The sequence below is a fragment of the Malaclemys terrapin genome, chromosome 18 (assembly GCF_027887155.1).
Source record: "Malaclemys terrapin pileata isolate rMalTer1 chromosome 18, rMalTer1.hap1, whole genome shotgun sequence".
Taxonomy (NCBI): Eukaryota; Metazoa; Chordata; order Testudines; family Emydidae; genus Malaclemys; species Malaclemys terrapin.
In genome coordinates, this window is record NC_071522.1 from 25,755,751 (window position 1) to 25,762,586 (window position 6,836).

The window sequence follows — 6,836 nt, forward strand, 5'->3', positions numbered from 1 at the left end:
TGGCTCATTCCGACCTGGCTCATTCCAATGGCTTCTACAGCTGAGAGCAGCCCAGTCTCCTGCCTGGGTCCGACGCAAACCAGGAAGTACAGGACCACGGTTAATAAGAACAGCTCAAAAGATCATTTTCGCTGAGCCCAGCCCTGCACAGATTTCCAGCTTAGGTTTGCATTTTCAGCAAAAGTTCTTCTTGATTATTTTCTCCCATCCCCCTTCTGCCTCCATAATAGCCAGCCACCCCGTCAGTCGCATCCTGGGGCCACCCAGGGACAGCGTGTGTGTGTGTATGTGTACGTCTGTATATATATGTATGTGTACATGTGCGTATGTATGTGTGTACGTGTATGTGCACATGAGACACGTGTATGTACCCCAGTCAGATGTATACATCTGGATTTCCTTTGAAAGAATTTTCCAATTGAGCTGATCAAGTGCAATGGCAAAGCACCCAATTCCTCTGCCCCCCAACTGCCTTCGCTGCTTTAACGTACAACCTGCTCCGCTGGCACCTCTGACTCCTGAAAGAGACAAGCCAGGCAGTGCAGCCAGGACACGGAGGCAGAGCAGGAAAGCCGAGCAGAGCCTGTCAGCATGGTGTGATCGTGGGAGGAGCATAGAGAGCTTTTGGGCCAGGTGCTGGCTAAAGAGGCTTGGAGCTGAGAGCAGGGAGGCTAATCCCTGCTGTTGGTTCCTGCTGTGTTTGGAGAAGCAGGACTCTGTATGTTCCTTGTCAATAAACAAGACATCAAAAAATTACCAGACTCCACTGCCAATTTCTGCTCCCCACTGGAACATCCCCAGGGCCCCAAACTTTGACTAGCCCCTTGGGTTGAAGAGGGACACCAATATCTTTATTGTGTGGTTTCGTTGCACGTCTATCTAATCTCAGTGGTTTATCAGCAACTAATTACTGTTGCAATGTTTTCTCATGTAATAACCATATTTATTAAAAACACAGAGGGCAGGTTTTTGAACCCAAACTCACCACTGCTAATACATGCAGGATTCAGATGTAAAGTCCTGGCTTTGAGTCGTCCCCCATTTAAATGCTCAATGACGGTTGCTAGAAATCTAGTGTCATGATTTATTGATCTCTAATGCCAAGGGGCTGTGGCAGGGCTGGGAAAAGCAGAGGTTAATGTGGGTCTAAAGTCGTAGTGAGTGATATGGCTTCCAGCGAGGCAGAGTGGAAGCGGGGGTCCAGTTATACACACCAATCACACTCTTTGTGTCATTCGAACGCACTGGCGGGGTCGGCTCTCAGCATTTATTCCAGGGGATTTACCGTGCAGAAGCCAACAGGGAAGGGGGTGAGCAGAGTGGAGGCATTGCAGGGACTGCACTGATTAGGTGGGGGATGGCGCTCCATGTCTGATCTAATATTGTCTCCCCTTCTCAGCGGCGCCGGCTCCCAAGGAGGATGGGCTCCTCCTGCCGGACCCAGCACACGTCTGTTGGCTTAACCAGGATGAGGGAAGACTTGCACTCCCCACTGTTACAGAACCCTGCCCAGTAGATGTAGCCTTTCCCATTGAGCAGGACGTTCTGACACTTGTCGTACCACCAGCCTCCATAGCTACTTGCGCAATTCCCACTGGTCTGGTCCTGATCCTTGTCACTTGTGCTGAACTTCATGTTGTCGTGTATGCCCCCCAGGCCGGAGTGGTAGGTGGTGAGATAGTCCTCGCCGTCCCCAGAGTACCTGCCCAGCCTCACCGGGTACCCGCTCGGCTCATCCTCGACACTGAAGATGTCGTACTCTGCGTAGCGGGTGTTGTTGGATTTGTCCTCCACGACAAAGTGGACCTTGTAGATGTTCTGCCGCGTGAGCAGGGACAGGTACTCGTTGCCCAGCCAGTAATCCTGCTGCACGTTCCCAAAGCCGTACTTGTAGGTGCTCCAGGACTCCTTCCAGGTGATTGTAAGAATTTCTCTGGACAAAGGTCCAGCCTTTGCCTTCGGTGTCCATGTCACACCACACCACTCGAGGGGGAGAGCCTGCCGGCTGGATGACATGGACCCCGCTGGGGCTGTCCCTGGGAATGTTGCTGCAGTCTTTGGGGAACCCTGAAATGCCACGAACATCAGGTTAAGGGGGCAGGTGGGGGTGGGGGAGTGAGCGCTAGCTAGCTCGATCAAATCAGCCTGGGGTAACTGGAGGCTGGGTTTTTAGAGGCAGGTCCTGTGTATTTCACAATACTACAGCCACAGAATCCCCCCCGGCCATTCCTGGCCACAGAATCCCGCTCCAGATCTTACACTTTCATTTTACCAATAAAATAAAATAAGAATAGTTTCTTGCTCTGCTGGTTTTGAAGAAACCTTGAAGAGATGAATCAAGTGTAAACCAAGGCTCTGTATCCTTCCTGAGTCCGTACTGCTAAAGAAATCGTTTGGCGAGGGTGGGGGAGAGGCTGCCAGATCCATCTCAGCGAATGTCAATTATGAAACCCATCAGTGACAATTTAAATGGGAGTTTTCAAAGAGCCTAAGGGAGTTTGATACCCGACTGTGATTGGAATTCAGTGGGATTTAGGCACCCAACTCCCTGTGGTGCCTTTGAAAATTCCAGACATCCTATCGAGGGACTTGTCTTTGGGGCGGAAATTGTCCCGAACTATCCTGGTAGAATGAGAGCACTGTGGTTATACTGCCCCTCCCCTCCCCAGGGTCCTCCCTCGAGCCTGAGCCCCCCAGCTCCCCTACCCCCCAGACAATCCCCCTGTGTGCCCCTCCCCCATAGCTGAGCCGAGGGGGAGGAGCTGCTGAGCACTGCGGGGGCAGGGGCTCAGGGCCACCTCTGGAGCTGTTTTGGCCCCTGGCCTGCCTGGGCAAGCCCCTGAGCAGCTCCCAGAGCCGCTGGAGGTGTGGGGAGAAGGGAATGAAAACCCCTGACAAGGAGGAACTGGCTCTCCCTGCTGCCTGGACTCTGGGGGCAAGGCTTCTAGGCATGAGCGAGAGATCCCCAGCTGTTAGCCGGGGCTAGCCCTAGTATAGGAGTTGGTGAGATGGAAGGGTAGAACTCCCAGCCAATTTTGGGGGGTGCCTGGTTCCCACACGCTGCCCTGCGGTTGGCACCAGCGCTCTTCAGTCACTGCCGGCAGCTTGGCAGCCGTTACCGGAGAAAGGGATAACGAAGCTGTGTAAAGCAAACAGCCAGTCGAGCAGCACCTCCCCCACCCCGGCTGGCCCATTCCCAGGTGCTGGAGGCCTGCGAATGGGAGTAGTGGGCTCACTAGCGCAGGCCGGCCTTGCGATCCCTTCGGAGAACTCAGCGTTTCTTTGGGCCCAGCGCTGGCGAGGGGGCTGGAAGGTGCATTCAGTGGATAAGTGGATCTATGGGTGACCCCGGCATGGGGGGGAGGAGCAGAATCAGGCCCACGATGCCCTGATCTCGGATATGGCAGATGATAGAAGCTCTCCGAAGGGTTCTCTACTCACCCCTCTCGACCTTCTGCACGGGGGCTACGCAAAGGAGCGCCATCATGGACAGCACAGAGAGAAGCAGGAGAGAGCTGGACTGGAACCCTGCAGGGGACAGAAACGGCTGGACATGAGACCAGGAGAGAGTTTCACAAGTGCCTAAATCCCACTAGACGTCACTGGGATTTAGGCACTTAAGTGACTTAGCCACTCTTGAAAATGTTACCCTTAGACGCTAAGGCCAGAGTTTTCAGAGGGCTCAACTACTGGGCCAGATTTTCAGAAGAGCTCAGCTCCCAGGTAGGCACCGCAGGACATGGCTGGATGTTCAAAGGGGCTCAGCATGGGGGGGGTCGGCCCAAGTCTCTGGAGACAGGGTGAAGCCCACCATTCACCTCTCCCCCGGCCCGGCCACTGTCTCCGTCTCTGCAGCCGGCCCGATTAGCACACAGCTGGGACCCAGCTGCATGGTAAAAACCATTCAAAGATTGCGGCTCCAATGGCCTGGCTCCCGGGTCCCGGGCGGGTCAGGGCCGGCTGGAGCGCTCCCTGTGGTGGGGAAGGAGCTGCCTCCTCTCTCCCCGCACTGCACCGCTGCAAGGGGAGTGCTGCTCGGAGCAACCCCCTCTGTCCCAGCTCCCCCCGTCCACAGTCACTACCACCAGCCGGAGGGCAGTGCCCGCTCACCCACACAGAGACAGCAGCTGGGCAGCCTCCGGCAGGGCTCTGCCCCCCTCAGATGAGTGCCAGGTGAGAGGGGCCCAGGGCACAGAGCTGCTGTGTGCCCCACGCCAGGCATGCTGCCCCCTGCACTGCAGCCCAGCAGCCCAGAGGGGGACACGCTGCTGACACTGCAGCTGTTCTGTGGGCCCAGCTCAGGCCAGGCTTAAAGTGGGCAGAGTCGCCAGGGGCCACAGTCCTGGCCAAAAAGAGTTCAAAATGGAGCCGGGTCCCTGAGGGGCGCACTGTAAGCGCTGCCCTAGCAAGGGCATGGCCATTTATTTCAGTCGGGATTAACATAGACACCCCTCCCCCTCCCCACACATGCTTTTCCCAGGCCACCTTCAGCACTCAGCGCAGGGATTCACAATGACCTTGCCGGGATCAGCAGCCCAGAGAAATCCAGACTCTTGGCCAGAAACCGGCTCATTCACCCCCCCCCCCCCCCAGGTATATCTATCCCGGCCCTGGTATTACATCGTGTGTAGCTACAGCCCACAGAACGCAGAGCGCGGCATATGCAGCCCCCAATGGGAAATAGGTTGAGAACCCTACAACAGAGGCTCATGTGTGAAGCTCCAGAGGTCCCAAGTTTGATTATAGCTGCTGCTGGCCCATGACAGTTGCAAAATGGCGGCTTTTTGTGGGCTGAGGCGGGGTGGGGCGGGGCGGGCCGGGCAGGGTGTGTGTGTGTGTGTGTGTGTGTGTCAAACCAGAACAGGCTAAAGCCGCACTGGAGTCCGGCACCGTGCTTTCTGTCAGCCATCATTGTATTCATGTGGTGTTGCAAAGTTAGAAAGTCCACAACTAACCCCACAAGTGACCGTGATACAAACGTGCAAATGAATTAGAGAGAGAGAGAGAGAGAACACCGTGTAAACGACACACCAAAACACACTGTTGCAATGGAAACACTTTGCCCAGACATGATCCCCAGACAGATTTCATTGGAAACACCTTCTTTTTGGAGCTGCCTGGACCCCAAATTCTTCAGACAATGTCACAGCCCAAGTAACTGTAACACGCTGCCAGCAATCTCAGGTATCCTTGTGAGAGGGAGGAGAGAGGCGTAACCCCATGGCAGGCAAAGGGTTAACGCTTTAAAGGAGAAGGATTTCAGTGAGTCTGACAAGCCAGAACTACAATGTTTGGAACTGAAGTGAAATACCAATCTGGAGTCACTCATCCTTGAAAACACGCCTCCCCTTCTCCTGACGCCCCAGAGGAGAGGGGACGCTGCCAGCTAGCAGCCGTTCACACACTCTAATAGTCTAAGACACTGAGGGCCTGAGTTCGACCTGTGACCTCGGAAAACTCATTACACTGCACCATACCTCAGTTTCCCCATTTTTAAAACATGGTTTATGCTAGTTCCTTTGTGTTCTAAAGTACTTTGGCCCCAATGCCCAAAGGAACCTGGGGCAGGGCGGGAGGATTCCTGCCTAGGGTCCAGCAGAGCGCTGGGCAGGGGATCCCCGCCAGGCTCCTGGTACCCCATGGCCCCGGGGGCACTCTTTACCCACCAGGAGGCACTGCCACACTCCTAGCTAGCCAGGCTCATGCTGCAGCATGCACTTGCAGGGGGAAATGCTGCTCCGTTTCAAAGGAAAAGCAGCATGTACCTCACTGCGCCCCCATCCCTTGTGCCTCGGCCAGGCAGGGTCGGGAAAGCAGAGGATGCACCAGGGCTCCCCTCCCCCTTGTGCACCTGCCCGGGCTGAGGGGCGGCACTGAGAGGAGTGCAGGCTGCCCCTCTCTATGCGGTAGTTACTGCGTCTGTCTGGGCACGTTCCTTCCTGTGCCCGGGCACTCAGGGCACATGGTGTCCCACAGGGGCCACATAGCATGCCCTGCCACTGCACCTCCCCCACGTGCCCACACCACCTGGGGCTCTGGTGCCCACCACCAGGCTCTGGCCCTACATCTCCAGGCTGTGTGAAATACTGGGCATTTCAATAAAACTCACCCATCCCGACGCTGCAGCTGAGCGGGCGAGTTAGCAACCTGAAGCGTCCCCCACTTCCACATCAGAAACCAGAGCCGGGGCTCCATGCCTTTATGGGGAAAGCGCCACTCCACACCCAGCTTATCTTGCTTTCTCAACCGCTGGCCTCAAGCCTGGACTGTGGGCAGGGAGGGAGCTCCCTCCGGAACGTCTGCCCATCCTTTATTTACCGCAGATACCAGATTTCTTGGGCTCCCTCCCTCCTCGCCGAGAACGCCAACGTTTCTGAAGCCGGGCAGGTGTGAGCCAGGGATTTAATTTCTCAGTGGGACTCTGCGGCATTACCGTACCATCGACCTTCCAGACGAAGGACGCACTAAATGGAGAGGATCAAGCCAGAGGAGATGGCAGGAACGGGGGTTGTGCAGAACGCGATGGGGGTGTAACACTTGTGCCAGGTGATATTGGCAGTGACAAGGACGAGAATCAGGATCTCGGGGTTCCTCTTAGCATTGCAAAACAGAACCAGCTGGAGCGCCCCTCCCAGAAATCTGGGAAACTGACCAGCATGCCCCTAACAGGCAGCTGTTCCCCCGTCGCGAGCGTTGAGTCTGAGTCTAACACACGAGAACTTTTATTTAGAGGAGAAAGAAACGCAGCATGAACTGGGGAAACCACCACAAGAGTGACTCAGCAGTATGTGAACTGTGAGTGAAACGCCTGCCCTACAATCCATTGGGCAGCAGCC

The 6,836-nt window shown here is 55.7% G+C and overlaps 1 pseudogene; it reads right to left on the reverse strand.

The window, feature by feature from the left end:
* Positions 1 to 529: 529 nt before the first annotated feature.
* Positions 530 to 6,242, reverse strand: LOC128825889 (fibrinogen-like protein 1-like protein; annotated as a pseudogene).
* Positions 6,243 to 6,836: the final 594 nt, after the last annotated feature.